An 18,801-nucleotide genomic window follows, 5' to 3' on the forward strand; every position below is an offset into this window, starting at 1 on the left:
TTATTTTGACCTTGAATCCTTCAGAAATAAAGAAGCAAGCCTCTAGCACCAAGCACTTCCCAGTTATAATGCACATTCACTGACAAATATAATTGACTGAGAAGTTTCTGTGCTTACATATATTGGTTACATGCAGTATTAATTTAACCTTATATGAACATAACCTAAAGCCTCAAGAATTCTTCTGTTTCACTCAATGTCAAAATCCTTTTCTTTTGCTCAAAAGTTGAACAGTAAACAAATTTTGTACAAAGAACACGAAAATAAAATGCAAGTTTTACTCTGCAAAGGTATGACTAAGCTTTACACTGTTATAATGTGAGTTAAAATCTATATTATTTGGAATGACAATGTTGAATTCACTCTGTCATACACTTTGTCAGATCTTCTTCAGGTACTGTTCTTTGTGTTTACTTCTTTGGAGTTTAGGTAGTTAGTTACCAGTGAGAGAGAAAGAGAGAGAGTACTTCCTATTGTGACATCCAAATGCTGGAAATTGCTTTCTAAATGTGTTACCTGAATTACATCTTGCTGTTGTTTGGGCACCAGATGAAGACCATCAAAAATTTTATTTCACCTCTCCAATGGTATTTTATGACAGTATTTTTACTTGATCAATCTATTATTATTATTATTATTATTATTATTAATCACACCTTTTCCCCAATATAGGAACTCAAGGTGGCAGAGGTGATCGTGACTTTAATGCTTTTCAAAAAAAAAAAAAAAAAAGCATAAATAAACTCCTCAAAAGGAATAAACCTAGGGATAGTCCCAGTAGACTTTTCCTTTTGATGGAGTGAATTTGGTCAACTGAATGGTTGAGTTGAATGGTAGGCTGCACTGGAGCGGGGAAGATTGAAGGAAGATGTCCTATTGATCATGGAGTGGTCTATTTATATGATGTTGGATTCCACCTACAAATTCAAAAGAAAGTACATAATGAAGTAGGCACATATGTAAGTGGACACTATTACCATTAACAACACTTCCAAAACAGTCCATCTCTGGAAACACTGGCAATAACTGTTAAGAAGTCCAGCATTTTGTGGGTTTTTTGGGCTATGTGGCCATGTTCTAGAAGAGTTTCCTCCTGATGTTTTGCCAGCATCTGTGGCTGGCATCTTCTCTGAAGATGCCAACCACAGATGCTGGCGAAATATCAGGAAGAAACTCTTTTAGAACATGGCCACATAGCCTAAAAAACCCACAAAAAACTATGGATGCCGGCCATGAAAGCCTTCGAGTCCAGCATTCTTGAAAAATTACTTTAAAAATTCATCTCATGAATTTCTCAAGGAGAAATGTTAGAGAAGTACAGTGGCTGGTGTGGAATCTGCTCCTACCCCACAATTATGTAAACATTTGTAGCATTAACATTATACTCCATCACTGAAGGGGATGGAAATCTGCAAAAGCTTTTGCTAAAATATGTCTGTCTCAAAGGTACTGCTAGATTCCTTCCCCTCCTGCATTCATTCTTTTCCCTGTGTATCACTGTTTTCCATAAACAAAAATAGCCATTTAAAAAAGTTTACATATATATTAATGTAAAAAGTAACATTGAAGGTGGCTGGCAGGAAGCACTGCTAATTGCAGTGGCAGGCAGGTAGCCAGAAAATTGGTGGTAACAGCTGCTAGTAAGGGAATAACAAGAGTGGAAACTGCACTCCTGCTAGCTGTGCAGAAGCTCCAAAGTCCTTGCAAGTTGCAACCTTTATGAATATTGTGATTCATGCACTGTCTGAGTATAAACGTTTAGTGTCACTGGTTGCACCTTTCTCGCTTCCAAATCAGCTTCTTTATGGAGAAGAAGAGAACGAGAACACCATGACACAATGGCATAGGATTTAAAACAACAACAGAACCAGATCCTGGGCAATTACCAGAAATGGAAGTTGCGTAATTTAAAGGCTTTTAGTCTGCCTCTGATAACATTCGGTTCATTTCATTGTATAATGAAATGTATAATGGGAATACAAGATACATACAAAATGTTATCCTTAAATATTGGAGCCTGCTCCAGGACATCCCAGGTTGTTCAAAAAAAACCCGTTTGTGTATAAACGTGCTAAGAACCTTGTGGGCCATTTGGTCCATAGTAGGTGCACAGTTAAGGAGACCCTGCAAAACATACTACAGAGGAGAACCAAAGGGAATGTCCCATGTTACAACTGTAGTGCTTGTAAATATTGTGTTAAAACCACTGCATTCATTAATCCTGTAAATAACAGACGGTATACTTTGAATGACCTGTTTACTTGTAATACTAAGGGAGTTGTGTACGCCATTCAATGTCCATGTGATCTTTTGTATATTGGTATGACTACTCGAAGAATAAAAATGAGAATATCAGAACATAGGAGTTGCATTAGAAATAGAAGAATAAAGGCACCTATGGTCCAACATTTTATTCAATGCAAACACTCCGACACGGACATCAGATTTTGGACGACAGAAAGAATCTCCGGAACTGGGACACATCTGGAGAGAAAACTCCGACAAAGAGAACTGTTCTGGATTTTCACTCTTCAAACACAGAAACCACATGGACTGAATGAGAACTGCAATTGGTCTGAAATTCTGTAATTATTTACCTGTTCCTCTTTACCTATGTCTATGTTTGTTACCATGAATACTATTTGTTTGACTGACTGTATTGATATATCAGTAGTTACTATTACCTACAGGATCCTGCTTGCTTCAGAATAGTTTCAGGTGGGGCTCCACAGGTGAATTAGTTTGTATGATTGTGAAGGGATATAAAGTTCCCACTTTGTTAAACTTCATTAGAGCTTGCTACTGTGTGTGGGACATCCCAGTCCTAGGTAAGTCTGGATACTATTTTAGGAGTTTACATATGTATATATTTTTTCCTTAAGGACTATACTTTATATTTTTAAAAGTTGCCTGCATGTATATTCTTTCAGGCAGGATATTTGGTCCATTTGGAGCTACTGCTTACCCATAGAGATGGGATGTCCCCATACATCTTATGAGTACCTTTCCAAGATTGTTTCATTAGGTATTTATGATACATGCTCTTTTAGTTATATGGTCTTTGCTACTACTTATATGGCAATGTATGTGACCCATTTTCATTTTATTTTTACAGTTGTACATGGCCACTGAGGAAGACACATATGTCGAAACGCGTTTGGTCAACATTTATTATTTTGTAATCGGCATACTGTATTATCCGTTTTAATTTGTTAGTCATTGTGCACTCTCTAACCTGTTGTATACCCTTTAATCTCATTCTGTGAGGCACAAATGAACTGATATTTCATGTACTGTATATGTTCCCATGGGATTTGCAGTTTTCTGGCCCAGTACTGATTGTTCATTTTATGTTTATGTCTGTAGGGCGTGGCCCACAGGCTTGAATTACCTTTTATAGATCGCATGCTTTGTATTTTAACAATTTTTTTAAAATACATTCATTGCATTTGAGTATAACATACTGTTTAAATAAAATTGCCGTGTGTCCATCTCCCCTAAACTTTTTGCTCATTCACCTGCTTGTGTTTGTTTAGGGATTCACCTCCCAGCTTTTTTCCTTTATAGGATTTAAAACAACAACAGAACCATACCCTGGGCAATTACCAGAAATGGAAGTTGCGTAATTTAAAGGCTTTTAGTCTGCCTCTGATAACATTTGGTTCATTTCACACAACTGGCTCTGTTTTTAACAACTGATTACATGCATGTGAGTAACAGATATCCCAAACTAAAACTAGGTAGGCTTTTGCTTTTATATGTTTCTATGGAGCCTGCTGCATTTTAAATGCCATGGAAAGAGCAGGGCTTAGAACTTTTTGTCCTTAGATAAATCCATTCCAGGAAAGTGATAAGCTTCTCATTAAAGCTGCTATAGAGTGCATCTCCAAAAATAATTCCTCCTGTGGTTTGTCTTTTGGAAGTTTGCGCTTGCTGTAAGATGCATTAAATGGGAAGCAACAGTTCTTGATTTTAAATATCTATTTCTTTTAACTTGTATAAAGCTTTAAAAGAACTCAGGCCACTATTTGTGATCTTTAAAGGAACAAACAACCTCTGTTTGTGGCTTGTTCACAAAATGATATATGGCCACCAGGAAGAGTGAAACAACAACAGCAACAAGAACCATAGTTTTATTTGTATCCTGCTTTTCTCCCAGAATTGGAACTCAGTTCAGCAGCTTACAATTTACAATTAAAAACATACAAAAAGTGAAGATTAAAACAGAATTAAGCTATTCATAGCATTAAAACAATTGAAACTTTCAATTAAAAAAATGGTAGGGCCAAATAGCTGCTCTAGATCACCACGTTGCCCCTAAAGCATAAATAACAATATGTTCAGTTTTGGGATTCTTTCTGTCATGGCACTTAGAAATTTAATCATAACATTTAATATGCCTAAACAGAATCATAAAGTGCTTCACATACCAGATCTCGATACCTAGGAATCAGGGGATACATGAGAGTCTCTTTCCTCTTGCTTGTGTTTGTTGGTTTATATATTTATTTGAACCTTTACATACCAGTTTTCGGGGGTGGGGGTGGGGGGTGGAAGTCACACTGTGGTTTACAAAGGAATGTATGGCAACCATTAAGACATTCTCAACCACACTAATTGTAAAGTTTAAATCTGTAGTCTTCATTGAGTCCTGTAGACCTCTCATTGGATTCAAATGCTATCAGCAAATCCTAGCTTCAGGAATTCTTGCTCAAGAAAGTTGTTGAGGTAGCTGGTGAGATTAAAAAAAAACTCTTTCTCACCCTGTTGCCTTCTCAAGCCTTTACCAGACACAGTGAAATACCTTCACTGGATCACAGAATTATGTTACAGAGCAGTGGGCCCAGTTCAAAGATAGCAGAGGGTTCTCCTTGTCATTGAAGGGAAAAATGGCAGTGATCTTGCTTGGTTTGGAAGCCTTGAGTTCATGTAGTCTCTTTCTTCCTTTTCTTCTTCTAGCACTGTTATAAGGAACATATCAGAAATATTTGCTTTTGTGTTCAGTTAAACACAGTTTAATATTTCATCAGATCCCTGAACTGGAATTAATCTTAATTATGGTTTATTGAACTAAAACAATTTGCTAATCCACATTTTGGAGTTAATGTGTTTCAGTAAACTATACATGAGATGAAAAATGTGCACTAACTACAAGATCTAATTCATACTCCAACCCATTGCTTTGGCGAATGGACCATTCAGAGCAAGTCCAACTTGATTTGGGGTCCTAAACCTGAGTCATAATTCAGAAATCTGAAAGTTAATGACTCACATTAATGATCACTGAAAATCTAAAACTGGCTATAACTCATTCCCTCTCTGCAAAGGGATCTTTTAGCTTTGAGATTAAATCTTAAGAAAGAAGTTGTAGCATAAGTTTTTATAGGCTTGATCTACTTCCTCAGCTGCACCACGTCTATGAATGCTTATGCTACAACTTATTTTGCATGGTTCATCTCAAAAGGAGCTACAACGTCCCTTTGCATATTAATATTCCAGACTAACATGACTATGGCCCAGTACAGACAGGCCTCGATGCACATCTTGATGACGTGCTAGGGTTGCCTCAGGATGTCGCTTACAGATGCCCTGCAACCCTAGCACATATTCCATATGTCAAAATGGCAGTGCCCTGTACAGATGAGTGCCACCATTTTGATGTGACAGATGCTAAGTGTCCGCACATCACAGTGTGATACTGATGTTGCAAGTGTGCCATTGGTGCACTACAGCATCAGTATCACGCTTTTTGCAGGTTCTTTTTGTTGCGAGAGGAAACCGCGCAGTTTGTCCGCTGCAGCTTCCTCACAGAGCAAAACAAGGCACTGGCAGGCCGCCCTTTTTGGGTGGTCTGTACCAGGCCCTAGTCTCTGAATTATTCTCCATGTGTCATAAGTGGGTGAATTTGTAGGCATAGTAGAATAGATTAAAACCTACCAAATGTTACACCAACAGATGTGGTGGATGAGGATGGTTCCTTACATTTTTTTTGAAAAATAAGAATTCCACTATTTTCTACCCATGGCCTAACATCGACACAAAGATAACAACAAACCATTTTTTTTTCACTTCCAGTTTTAGGTTCTGAGCACCCCTTTCCTGAAATTGAGATAAAACTTTGATGGCTGTAAATGAGAGGTGAAGAAACTGTGGCCCTCCAAATGTTATTGGACTGCAGGTCCCATCTGCTCCAAACCGCATGACCAATGCTCATGAAATAATGGGACCTGAAATCCAACAACATCTGAATAACCAGTTTTCCCTACTTGTCTTCTAAAGTTTGGCCCAATGGTACAAATATTAGTTACATGGGCCCGTTCCGCACGGGCAAAAAGTACGTGCTCAGCACGTACTAGGGTTAAAAAGGGGTGTCCTTTCCGGACGCCCCTAACCCTAGTATGCGCCAAGCACATACAAAATGGTGGCGCCCATTCTACATGTGCACCGCCATCTTGACGTAGCGGACGCTTAGCGTCCGCACGTCTCGACGCCATTATGACGCCGCAAGTGTGCCATTGGTGCTTTGCAGTGTCATAATGGTGCCGCAAAAAGAAGCCGCTTTTTGCGGCTTCTTTTTGCTGTGCAGAGCAGTTGCGCGGTTTGGCTGCTGAGGCTGCTCTGTGCAGCAAATGAGGCCGCTGGCAGATCGCCCTTTTGGGTGGTCTGGAAAGTGCCATACACACCAATTTTCCTGCGTGAAAATTCCTCTTGTAAATCCATCCCTAATAATTGCCATCACTGCTGGAAGCAGAGATTCTGAAACAAAAGGAAATCTCTCTCAATTCTTGGCTGCATGATACACCTCAATTTAATATGGGTATTTATTCTGAGATCAGGAAAATTCCTTGCTTCTGTGGTTTGGAATGCCTTACTCTTCTATGATAATCATCCTATGTGTAAAGAACAGTGCCAAATGTGGACTACTTCTATTCTGGGTATGTTAAGTGGAATGCCAGAAAGAAGACAACATAAACCAACCAATGCTGTAGATCAGACTGCTTCTCTGAAAACTTCATAATATTCTAAACATTTTCCATTTTCTACTCCTATTAATGTTAAGTGTCATAATTGTTCTTGGGAAATCATTGCTTAAAACATAATGCTAATGAGTGTGTGGTTGTATTTTCTCTGTAGCTGTGATTTGCAAGTTGCTTTCTCTGCTTAAATAATATTGATTCTATTTTTCCTTCAAGGGATTCATCTCTGAATATACACAATGATCCTGTGAGATAGGTTAGGCTGAGTGATAGCACTTAGGAGAAGTAGCTAATACCCCAGAGGACAGGATCAAAATTCAAAATGACCTTAATAGATAACAAAGCTGGGCTAAAACTAACAAAATGAATTTCAACAGGGGGAAATGTAAGTTACTACACTGAGGCAGAAAAAAAATGAAATGCACAGGTATAGGATGGGAGAGTCACCTGGCTTGACAACATACCATTTAAACATTAGGAAGAACTTTTTTTTACTGTTGTAGCAGAATACACTGCCTCTGAAGGTGGTCCTTCTTGAGGTCTTTGGAGGCTGGATGGGCATCTTTCAGGAGTGCTTTAATTGTGTATTCCTGCATAACAGGGGGCTGGACTAAGTGGCCCTTGTAGTCTCTTGCAACTCTAAGATTCTAAGATTTGAGGGAGGGCTTTCTTTCTGTCCCAACGCTATCACGGGTATAGTTGAAAAGGACATGAGAAAGATCCTTTTTGGTGACTGTTCCCACATTGTAGATTGACCCCCTGTAGCAAGGTGGAAGGAGAGACTGGGAGAGTTGGGAGGGCTAAGGAGGACCAGGTGGAGGAAATGAGGACAGGACCCCCGGGGGAGGAGCCAGAAGAGGAGAGGGCGGGCTGTGCAGAGAATATAAGGGAGGAAGAGAGGGCTTGCGCGGGGAGAGGGAGAAGACGCGGAAGAGGTGGACGCGGCGAGGCGGTCAAGCTAAGAGGAGGGAAGGTATCTCAGAGCCCACAGCGAGTGGGAAGGCCCGTCTCCCTGGTGGGAAGAGCAAGTCCGAGAAGGCCCGGACCCCATGAGGCAGTCAGGCTAGTCGACCCGAGAATAGAAGGGGACTTCGCCTACCCGGGGGAAGGTGACTGGCGCCGACAAGAGCCTGGGAGTCTTGAGGGGGAGTGGTGGGACCCCAAGGGCGAAGCCTGGGAGCAAGGCCCTCAACCCCAGGACTGGGAAAAAGCAGACAAGGAGGCCTTGGAGAAGCACGCGGGGGGAAGGCGAGGCAGGGAGCCTACCCGGAACCAGGAGGAAGAACCCCCTGAAGAACTACCTTAGGCGACTGGGAAAGAGGAACCTTTTGGACACTTCATTTTGTTGCCTATTTGGCTGTTACCTTGTTTGTTGTCAATAAAGGCGTTATTGTTGCTGCAACTCCGTGTGAGAGGAAAGTTTGTTTCCCACGTGCGCAGGAAGGCCGGCCATTTTTCCCGCCATGCAACCTGCGGCACCAGCCCCGCCCACATTGGTGGAGAATGCGGGCACCACCCCTAGGGCGGGGTCAAGGCCGACTCAGGAGCAATTGTTTGCATGGTTCGCGGAGCAACAGCAGCTCATGCTCCAGCACGTTTCAGCCCAACAGACGCGGGTTCTAGAGCAGGTGTGCACGGCTCAGCAGAGCGCCCAGTCGCAGCTGGTGACCCAGTTGGCAAACTTATGGAGGGCTCCCCGCACCGCCGAGGGAGAGGAAAGGGGCTTGACCTGGACGGTTGGTCTGAACCCCCTTAAATTTATGAAGATGGGGCCTCAGGATGATGTGGAGGCATTCCTGAACACCTTCGAGCGGGTGGCTACTGCGGCTCAGTGGCCTCGGGAACAGTGGGCCTTGATACTCACCCCGTGCCTCACCGGACTGGCCCAAGAGGTGGTGGATACATTGTCCACGGAAGATGCACAGGACTATCCCAAAGTGAAGGCTACCATCCTCCAGACTCTGAATATTTCGGAGGACACTTACCGCTTACGGCTGAGGGAGCTCAAGTGGAAGCCGGGGATGCACCCAAGGACTCTCGGCCAGAAAATTAGGGCCAGCGCCTTAAGATGGCTGAAACCGGGGGATCGCTCGCCTTTAGAAGTGGCAGAAGTCGTCATGGTAGAGCAGTTTGTGGCAAGCCTGCCTCCTCAAGCCAGGAACTGGGTTCGCTGCCATCGTCCCAAAGATTTGGAGAGGGCGGTTTCCCTAATGGAGGCATTTACGGCGGCCGAGGAGTCGGAAACCCCTCGACTCAGGAAGGGGTTTGAAGGAGTGCCCCTGAGAGGGGGAAAGAGCAGCGGCGGAGCCGGGCGGTTCGGAGGGAGAGAGGGACCAGGTCCCCACCGCGTTAAAGAGGAGACTGGAGCCGGAAAGCCGGAGGTGAGTGGGAAAGCAGGGGGGGAGCCTCCCACCCTGGAAGGGCCCCGCAAGGCCGTCATTTGCTATACCTGTGGCGTGGAGGGGCATATTTGCCGGGACTGCCCTGTGATGGAATGTTCATGGGGGGACACTTGGGAGGCCACTCAGGTAAGGAGGGATCTCAATAAGGGGAGGACGTTAAAGATAAGAGTGAATGGGAGGGAGGTCAAAGCTCTGGTAGACTCAGGGTCAAATCAAACGTTGGTCCGGGAGATTAAAGGGGCCCCTGACTCACGCCGTGTGAAGGTTAGATGTATCCATGGGGATTTAAAGGAGTACCGGGCGGTAAAGGTTTGGGTGGAAGTGGGAGGAGAAAAAAGGCTCTTAAGGGTGGGGGTGGTGCCCACCTTGACTAGAGAAGCACTACTAGGGCGGGACTGGCCAGGTTGGCGAGCGCTATTGAAGGAGGCAGAAATTTTGACGGGGGAAACTACAAGGGTGGTAGTAGTGGACGTAGCGGGAATAGGAAGGGCTCAGGTGGCCGCCTGGCAGCAAGACGACCCGTCGCTAACAGAAGCCCTCCGGAGGGCGCAAGAGCCGGGGAACAAAGGGACCCGCCCCCGTTTCGAGCTAAGGCATGACCTGCTGTACCGTCTTCCTCCGGGCACAGGGCCCTCTGACCCTGAAGACCAGCTGGTGGTCCCGCGGGCCTTAAGGACGGAGGTGTTGAGGTTAGCCCATGAGGTACCGATGGCAGGACACCTAGGCATAGAAAAAAACACACAGAGGGTGCTGCAAAGGTTCTATTGGTCGGGGATCTTTGCGGACATAAAGGCTTTTTGTCAGTCATGTCCCCAATGCCAGCGTTTTCAAGAGAAGGGCGCTCCTGGGGGAAAATTGGTTCCCTTGCCCATAATAGAAGAACCCTTTTCGAGAATTTCCTTGGATATTGTGGGTCCTTTAGAACAGGCCGCGGGGGGATATCGGTACCTATTGGTAATAGTAGATTGCGCGACCCGCTATCCGGAAGCCATATCATTGAGAACTATCCATGCTTCACGGATTGCGCAGGAGTTGGTCAAGCTTTTCTCGCGAGTAGGTTTCCCGAGGGAGATTCTGACCGATCAAGGGTCTAATTTCATGAGTCGGACATTGGCAGGGATGTGGAAGCTGTTGGGGGTTAAACCCTTCAAGACCTCAGTTTACCACCCGCAGGCAAATGGCCTTGTGGAAAGATTTAATCGTACTCTAAAAAACATGTTAAAAAAGTTTGTAGCTGAGCAACCCAAACAATGGCCTCGGTTGGTGGAGCCCTTATTATTTGCTTTTCAGGAAGTGCCGCAGTCTTCACTAGGGTTTTCCCCTTTCGAGCTCATTTTTGGTCGGAAGCCGCGGGGAATCTTGGATATCATTAAGGAAGGGTGGGAGGAGGAGGAGACAAATCCTCGCTCGGAGCTCCAGTTTATATTACAGATGCGGCAGCAGTTAAGGACCATTGGCCAGGTGGCGAGAGAGAATTTGGCCAAGGCTCAGGAAGAACAGAAAACACGATATGATAGAAATGTAAAAGAAAGGGAGCTACAAGTAGGGCAGCAAGTGTTGGTATTGTTACCAGCGCAAAAAGCCAAGTTGTTCGCATGTTGGCAGGGGCCGTTTGAAGTTGTGAGAAGAGTCGGACCAGTAGATTATGAGGTGCGAATGGGAGGAGAACCTCCAAAAAAACAAATTTTCCATATTAATCTCCTGAAGGCTTGGAGAGTCCGTGAGGCCTTGTGGACGGAAGTAGCCGATGACCCTGAGGAGGAGGAAGAGTGGCTCATAGGGCCCCAGGCAGAAGAATTCCAACAGACAGGGGAGGTCCCGATCATGTCCCCTCTTACAGGACCGCAGCAAGAGCAGGTGAGGGCCTTACAGGAACAATTTAGGGATGTGTTTATAGGGAAGCCAGGGCACACCTCGCTGATACAGCATGTGATAGTTACGGATCCGCCGTCAGTGGTGAGGATGCCCATTAGGCCTTGGCCCTGGAGGGTACAGAAGGCTATTAATGAGGAGGTGGATGCAATGTTGGCCTTGGGAGTAATTGAACCCTCCAAGAGCCCATGGAGGAGTTTACCCGTGATGGTACCAAAGCCTGATGGGTCAGTACGGTTTTGTGTGGACTTTAGGCAAGTCAATAAAGTTTCCAAATTTGATGCTTATCCGATGCCAGGGGCGGTGAATTTGTTAGAACGGTTGGGACAAGCCAGGTTCCTGTCATCCATTGATCTGACAAAAGGGTACTGGCAAATTGAATTACGTCCCGAGGACAAGGAGAAAACAGCCTTTGCTTCTCCCAAAGGACTGTTTCAGTTTACCAGGATGCCGTTCGGCTTACATGGGGCCGCGGCTACCTTCCAAAGGCTGATGGACTTGATCCTCCAAGACCTGGCTTTTTGTGCAGCCGCATATATCGACGACATTATCATTTTCAGTGATTCCTGGGAGGATCATGTTGATCATTTGACAAAGGTTTTAACAGCCCTGAGAGAGGCAGGTTTAACAGCCAACCCAAAAAAATGTGCGATTGCCTGTAGACAAGTAAAGTATTTGGGACATACAGTGGGGCAGGGGCTAATAAAACCCTTAGCCGAAAAGATAGTAAAGGTGCAGGACTGGGGCGTTCCACAGACCAAGAAGCAAGTGAGGCAGTTCTTGGGTTTGGCGGGTTACTACCGGAGGTTCATACCACATTTTGCACATTGGGCCACCCCATTAACAAATCTAACGAAGAAGGGGCAGCCAAGGAGAGTTAGGTGGGGAGCAGAGGAGCAGAGAGCCTTCGACAGGTTGAAAGCTTATCTCTATTGCTATCCCGTCTTGAGAACCCCTGATTTTGCTCGACCATTTATTCTGCAGACAGATGCCTCAGAAGTGGGGCTAGGGGCAGTGTTGTCGCAGAGGTGGGAAGATGGGGAACACCCGGTGCTGTATCTTAGTAAGAAACTGAAAAGCGCCGAACAGAAGTATGCGGCTATTGAAAGGGAAGCCCTAGCTATTAAATGGGCTATAAGTGCGTTGAGATATTACCTATGGGGAGCCCCTTTTCAATTGATAACGGATCATGCGCCGTTGACTTGGTTGGCCTCCATGAAGGACACGAATCCACGTATAACAAGGTGGTACATGGCACTGCAACCTTATGCCTTTGAGATACAACATCGTCAAGGTTTATTGCACGCTAATGCCGATTTTTTTTCTCGACAGGCCACCTGGACCACCTCTCGCCCTTCAACTCTCTTAGAGGGGGGGTTGTGTAGCAAGGTGGAAGGAGAGACTGGGAGAGTTGGGAGGGCTAAGGAGGACCAGGTGGAGGAAATGAGGACAGGACCCCCGGGGGAGGAGCCAGAAGAGGAGAGGGCGGGCTGTGCAGAGAATATAAGGGAGGAAGAGAGAGCTTGCGCGGGGAGAGGGAGAAGACGCGGAAGAGGTGGACGCGGCGAGGCGGTCGAGCTAAGAGGAGGGAAGGTATCTCAGAGCCCACAGCGAGTGGGAAGGCCCGTCTCCCTGGTGGGAAGAGCAAGTCCGAGAAGGCCCGGACCCCATGAGGCAGTCAGGCTAGTCGACCCGAGAATAGAAGGGGACTTCGCCTACCCAGGGGAAGGTGACTGGCGCCGACGAGAGCCTGGGAGTCTTGAGGGGGAGTGGTGGGACCCCAAGGGCGAAGCCTGGGAGCAAGGCCCTCAACCCCAGGACTGGGAAAAAGCAGACAAGGAGGCGTTGGAGAAGCACGCGGGGGGAAGGCGAGGCAGGGAGCCTACCCGGAACCAGGAGGAAGAACCCCCTGAAGAACTACCTTAGGCAACTGGGAAAGAGGAACCTTTTGGACACTTCGTTTTGTTGCCTATTTGGCTGTTACCTTGTTTGTTGCCAATAAAGGCGTTATTGTTGCTGCAACTCCGTGTGAGAGGAAAGTTTGTTTCCCACGTGCGCAGGAAGGCTGGCCATTTTTTCCGCCATGCAACCTGCGGCACCAGCCCCGCCCACACCCCCTCTGTGATCTCTTTTCACCAGCAGATAAAGACCTTTTTATTTAAACAGCTATTCAGTCTTTAATTGCGTGTGGAAGAAGGGTTTTTTTAATGGGATATTCCATATCTTAACCTTAAGTTTTACATCTATGTAGAAAGCGTGGGATGAGTCATTCCTGAATCTTCGTTCGCAAAGTAAAGCCAGAGAAATTGTTTTAAGTATTTTAATATAATACTCTTGTTGTTGTGCACCTTCAAGTTGTTTCCGATATATGGCAACCCTAAGCACAGGATCTTGACCATAGTTTAAAAGGAAAGACCAACTCATAAATTCAGTTTCTTCTGTCAGGAGCCTAGTTGTGGTGGCACCTAGTGACACTTATGCCAGTGAATCCACTGTTAGGGTGTCATCATCATCATCATCATCATCATCTTATATCCCGCTTTTCTCCCAATATAGGGAATCAAGTCAGTGAACAAGTATAAAACAATACAATTTGAAAACAATACAAAATATTAAAATACATAAATATAAAATTTAAAAAACAAACAATTTTAAGGATGAAAATAGTTATAAATTAAAATATAATATATTAAAATACAAACCATTAATATTTGTATAGCACAGCATTAAAAACCTTCTCAGCTTAATAGGCCTGTCTGCACAGGAACATTTTTATCTGGCTTCTCTAGGGAGGGAGTTCCAAAGCTTGGGAGCAGCCACTGAGGACCTCCCTCTTGTCCCACCAAATGCACCTGGTTTCAGTACTCTGGTGGGCTAGCACAGGGAGATACAGTCTTTCAAATAGCCTGGACCCAAGCCGTATAGGGCTTTATCGGTCAAAATCAGCACTTTGAATTGTGCCTGGAAACGGACTTGCAGCCAACTGATCTGTTGCAACAAGGGAGTTGTATGCTACCTGCAGCCAGCTCCAATTAACAACCTGGCTGCAGCTCTTTGGACCAGATGAAGTTTCCGAGCACTTTTCAAAGGCAGCCCCACATAGAGCACATTACAGTAGTCCAGACTGGATGTACCAAGGCATGTACTATCATGGCCAGATCTGACTTGTCCAGGAACGGGCACAGCTGGCGTACATGTTTTAGCTGTGCGAAAGCACTCTTGGTCACTGTTGATACCTGGGCTTCCAGGCTCTGTGATGAATCCAGAAGGACCCCTAAACTATGAACCTGAGTTTTCAGGGGGAGTGTAGCCACATCTAACACCGGATGAATCTCTATACCTGGATCTGTCTTTTGACTGACCAGTATCCCTTCAAGAAAGAACGGAACCACTGTAGAACATTTCTGACTTATGGTGACCCTAAAGCTGCCTATTATGGGATTTTCTTGTCAGAATTTGTTCAGAGGGGGTTTCCCCTTGCCTCCCTCTAAGACTGAGAGAGTGTGACTCATCTAAGTCCACCTAGGCCTGTTACAGACAGCCAAAATAAAGCTGCTTCGAGTCACAGTGGAGGTATGGTGTTTCAATGATGCATGCGTCCTAAGAGTCCAGAGGTCGCACCAAAGCCACGCTCCAGCCCTAAGGACTGGAGCATGGCTTTGGTGTGGCTTCTGGACTCTTAGGACGCATGCATCATTGAAACATCATATCTCCACTGTGACTCGAAGCAGCTTTATTTTGGCTGTCTGTAACAGGCCCTAAGCAGTTTCCATGGTCAAACTCTGATTTCCCAGTTTCCTAACTGAGAGTGTCCAGCACTCAAATCTCTACGCCACGTTGGCTCTCGCAAATAGAAATATCTTGGCTAAATGACTTCCTGCCTATTCATTTTGATAGGAATTCATGCACAACAACATGCTTCTTTGTCAATGTCACCGTTAAGGAAGAACCACTATCTGGAGGAAGTCATTGGAAAGAAGGAAATAAAGAGTTAAGCCCTTTTGGTTTTATCATATTAACAAAGAATTGCGGCATTAATTGATCCTGAGATGTAATTACACATGTGGTTTGCAAATGCCAGATACCTACTGGCAACAAACATAGCCACTAGGTCTGAAAGCCAGAATGAGATTAAACTATAAACTGAACTGATTGTATATATAAAAATAAAATACTGTTTGCTTACGGCAAAACGGTCTTGTCTAGTAAGCTCTGTGTTGTGTTACAGTGATGGCTGCAGATACAACAAAGCTGAGGCGATTAATGTCAGAGCAATAGTTGATTTTATTAGGTCCAAGGTAGGAATATATTCTGACACTTGCCTTAGACACTATCCCCCTGGACACCAGCCAGATACAAAGGTCTTCAAAGAAAAATGGAAAAAGTGCTTATTGGAACCTTGACCCAGCAATAGAAGCATGAAAGCAATGAAGCATCTATAATGAGGCCAGGCTGTGACACTTAATTTGAAGCAAATTATTTATGGTTTCCTCTTCTATTTTCTATGATATTTTGATGGGCATTTTTTGTTTTAGTTCATTTTTAATATGAATTTACACAATTTTTTTCATTCTAGTGAAATAACTTGGGGTTTTAAAAAACTGAAAAGAACAGCTTTTACCATCTCTAGTTGAATTCAAACTGAGTCATGGTGTTTATATACAGTTATAATATAGCAGTTGGATACACTTGAATTTCCATGGCTCCCTGTTACACAATTGTGGAATTTGTTGTTTAATGAGATGCTCGGGATACTTATTAGCATGTATTTGTGCTACAGTTTGGGGAGTATATTAGTGGTTCCCCGCACATAATTCTATTTATCTCAACAAACAACAAATCCCAGGAATCTATAGGACGGAACCATGCCAATCCTTGTGGCATCAAACTGTTATAACTGTGTAGTGTAACTTTTCTTATGTGGTGCATAGAACACCCGGCTGACCAATCAGAAGGCAGCTGAGGTCCAGCCAATAGAATTTGGGCTGGGACTTTTGAAAATTCCTTGTGTCCGTTGGTTTTGGCAGTTGAGATTTGACAGTTGAGAAGAGATTTGACAGTTGAGGGAACAGTTGAGTCCAAGAGAGGACTGGGTTCCATGAGTTCCTGAGGGAATAGTCAGTTAGGGCTTGGAATCCAGAGAGTGAGGGTTCCAGGATAGAGAAGGATGGTTAGGAGTAGAGTCTGAGTGAAAAAGGGCTCCCTACCATTATACTTCCAGGACTCTAGAAAAGGGGGTGGCTGGAGTGTGATATCCTGTGGGATAGTGTTAACTTTGGTGACTGTTAGGTCTAATTTTAAAAGAGGAACTTAATAGAAGGAGTGAGTGAATCTTAGTTATAAAGAACTGGTGATTTAGCTAAAGATTTATAAAACCAATGGTAACTGTAACAAGGTAGAAAGTAACAATTACATAAGATATCATATTAAAACCAACACTGTTAAACCTTCTTGTAAATAAAGTTTTATTTGTTTGATTCAAGAAGGACACACCTGGACTTGAGTTAATACCATGCTACTCACAATACAAAACACGGGTGGCAGCGGTGGGATAACAAGTCCCAAGCACCTACCACAATAGTAAGGTTGTGTGTCACATAAATTGGTGGCAGCATTAGTGTGAAGGTTGACTAGATGGGACCTTCACATGATTGGATGGCACAATAAGAAAACTTCGTTGCAAGGGTAGACCCAGTAAAATGGACAGAAGAAACTCTTGCCCTTTCCCAGTGATGTAGACTCAAGTCAAAGGACTTGGGCTCAAATATACTCAACTATAAATGGTGCAATGACTTGACTTGATTCACATCTTGTATATTTTTAGCAACCACCAGGCCTGCCTGGAAGAAGACAAGCCCTCCCTTCATCCTCCATCTTGAGGGAGAGAGAGGCAGGCTAGCACCACCAGGCCTGCCTGGAAGAAGAAAAGACCTCCCTTCAGCCACCATCTTGAGGGAGAGAGATTGTATTGTATTGTATTGTATTGCATTTTTGTACTGTACACCGCTATGATCATTGCAGAATAGCGGTCTATAAATAAAAAGTATTATTATTATTATTATTAGCAACCAGCTTCCAGAAACAACAAACACACTAGGCAATAGGCTTGAGGTAGAGGCTGTGTAATGGTGACAGGCTGCTGAGTAGACCTAAACTGGGTTTAGGTCTACTCAGCAGCCTGTTTGTCCCTGCTGAGTATCTGAGGAACCTTCTAAAGCTTTTGAAAAGCTTCAGAAAGATCCTTCTGCCTCAAGCTCATTGCTTAACATGTTTGCTGTTCTTGTACAAGAATTATTGTTACCTAACTTTGTGCACATCTTCCTGACTTTCTAATTATTGAAACTCCATTTCCCACACACTCACATATGTCACCTTCCTTTTTTCCCTGTTAAAGTTGGCTCCCAGATTTGAGGATTGACTGGAGACTTGACTTGAAAATTGAAGATAGAGGCTTGATGTAAGACTTGGACTAAAAGATTTGAATATATCACTGCCCTTTCCTCTCTGTTACAGGTTTCCTCATGATATGAGGTTATCAGAAAATGATAAAGAAATTCTTGACAGGGAGAGTTTCCTATATGCAAAGAGTTTTCTCGCATGGGCAAGAACTATGGGCTGTCATGTACACAGAAGCATCTTTTCTTCAGATGATTGTTTTTTGCATGGGAAAGCAATGAGAAAGAGGGTGAAGCTTTCCTCTTCCCATGTAGGATTAACATGGTCAATAGTAACTGAATAGTGTTTTGCCTCTATCCAGTTCATTTGCTGTTCCTTATTTAAATGTATTGTTCTTTGTTAAAACTAAATCTTTCTCTCTCTCTCTCTCATTACATATTAACTTGAGATTCTAGTAGTGCCTAATTCACTTTCAAAACTCTGTGGAATAGCCCAGAAATAGTTCTGAATGAATATGTATACTCATAGTGGTAAACACAATTAATGTACTTAAAGCTTTTCAACAGATGTTCTTCATTAAGATTGACATTGGGAGAGTGTTATACATGTTGTAATCAGCATTGAATATTATGCATGTTAATCAGTTTGATTTCCAAAACAAAAATCGGAGGAAAAATAGGAATACAAAATAAGCCTAAAATCCAAAAGGGATTTATAAAGTTAAAAGTTCAAATGAAATACAATCTGCAATCTTTGCTAATGTTGGTATCCCAATTAAAACGATCCCTTTGAGGCTGGCTCTACCAGGAAATAATTGATTTAGATATTTTCAGCTAAAGATGCCTTTAGTCATTTCCCTTAATGCAGAGCCCATGAGGGTGAAAGCAATTATTTTGGTCGTTCTTGCACTTTTAAATAGTACATAAATCCCCAATTATCCTGCCTGCCTCATCTATATCCTTTCTGTATGGATGCATTATTGAGGTATTTAGCACCATCCAGACTTCATTCAAGGTTCAGAGAACAAATTGAATATTCTGTGGATGTGTACAAAATCATGTTGTCCACCCACTCATTCCAATCTCCCAAAACAAATCCAGCCAAAAATAGATTGATCGGATTGTGGGATGTTGAGCAAATGTTGTACCAGTTTA

At 43.7% G+C, this 18,801-nt stretch overlaps 1 long non-coding RNA gene across 1 annotated transcript; it reads right to left on the bottom strand.

Moving 5' to 3' along the window:
• Positions 1-4,538: 4,538 nt before the first annotated feature.
• On the bottom strand, positions 4,539-16,339 carry LOC149318142 (uncharacterized). Its single transcript, XR_016279803.1, has 3 exons — positions 15,438-16,339; positions 6,684-6,756; positions 4,539-4,961 (listed from the first exon to the last, which is right to left on the bottom strand). It is a non-coding gene; the product is annotated as an uncharacterized LOC149318142 (long non-coding RNA).
• Positions 16,340-18,801: the final 2,462 nt, after the last annotated feature.

This window comes from Sceloporus occidentalis, unplaced genomic scaffold (genome assembly GCF_023333645.1).
Source record: "Sceloporus occidentalis isolate IW3139 unplaced genomic scaffold, rSceOcc1.0.p SCAF_2, whole genome shotgun sequence".
NCBI lineage: Eukaryota > Metazoa > Chordata > Lepidosauria > Squamata > Phrynosomatidae > Sceloporus > Sceloporus occidentalis.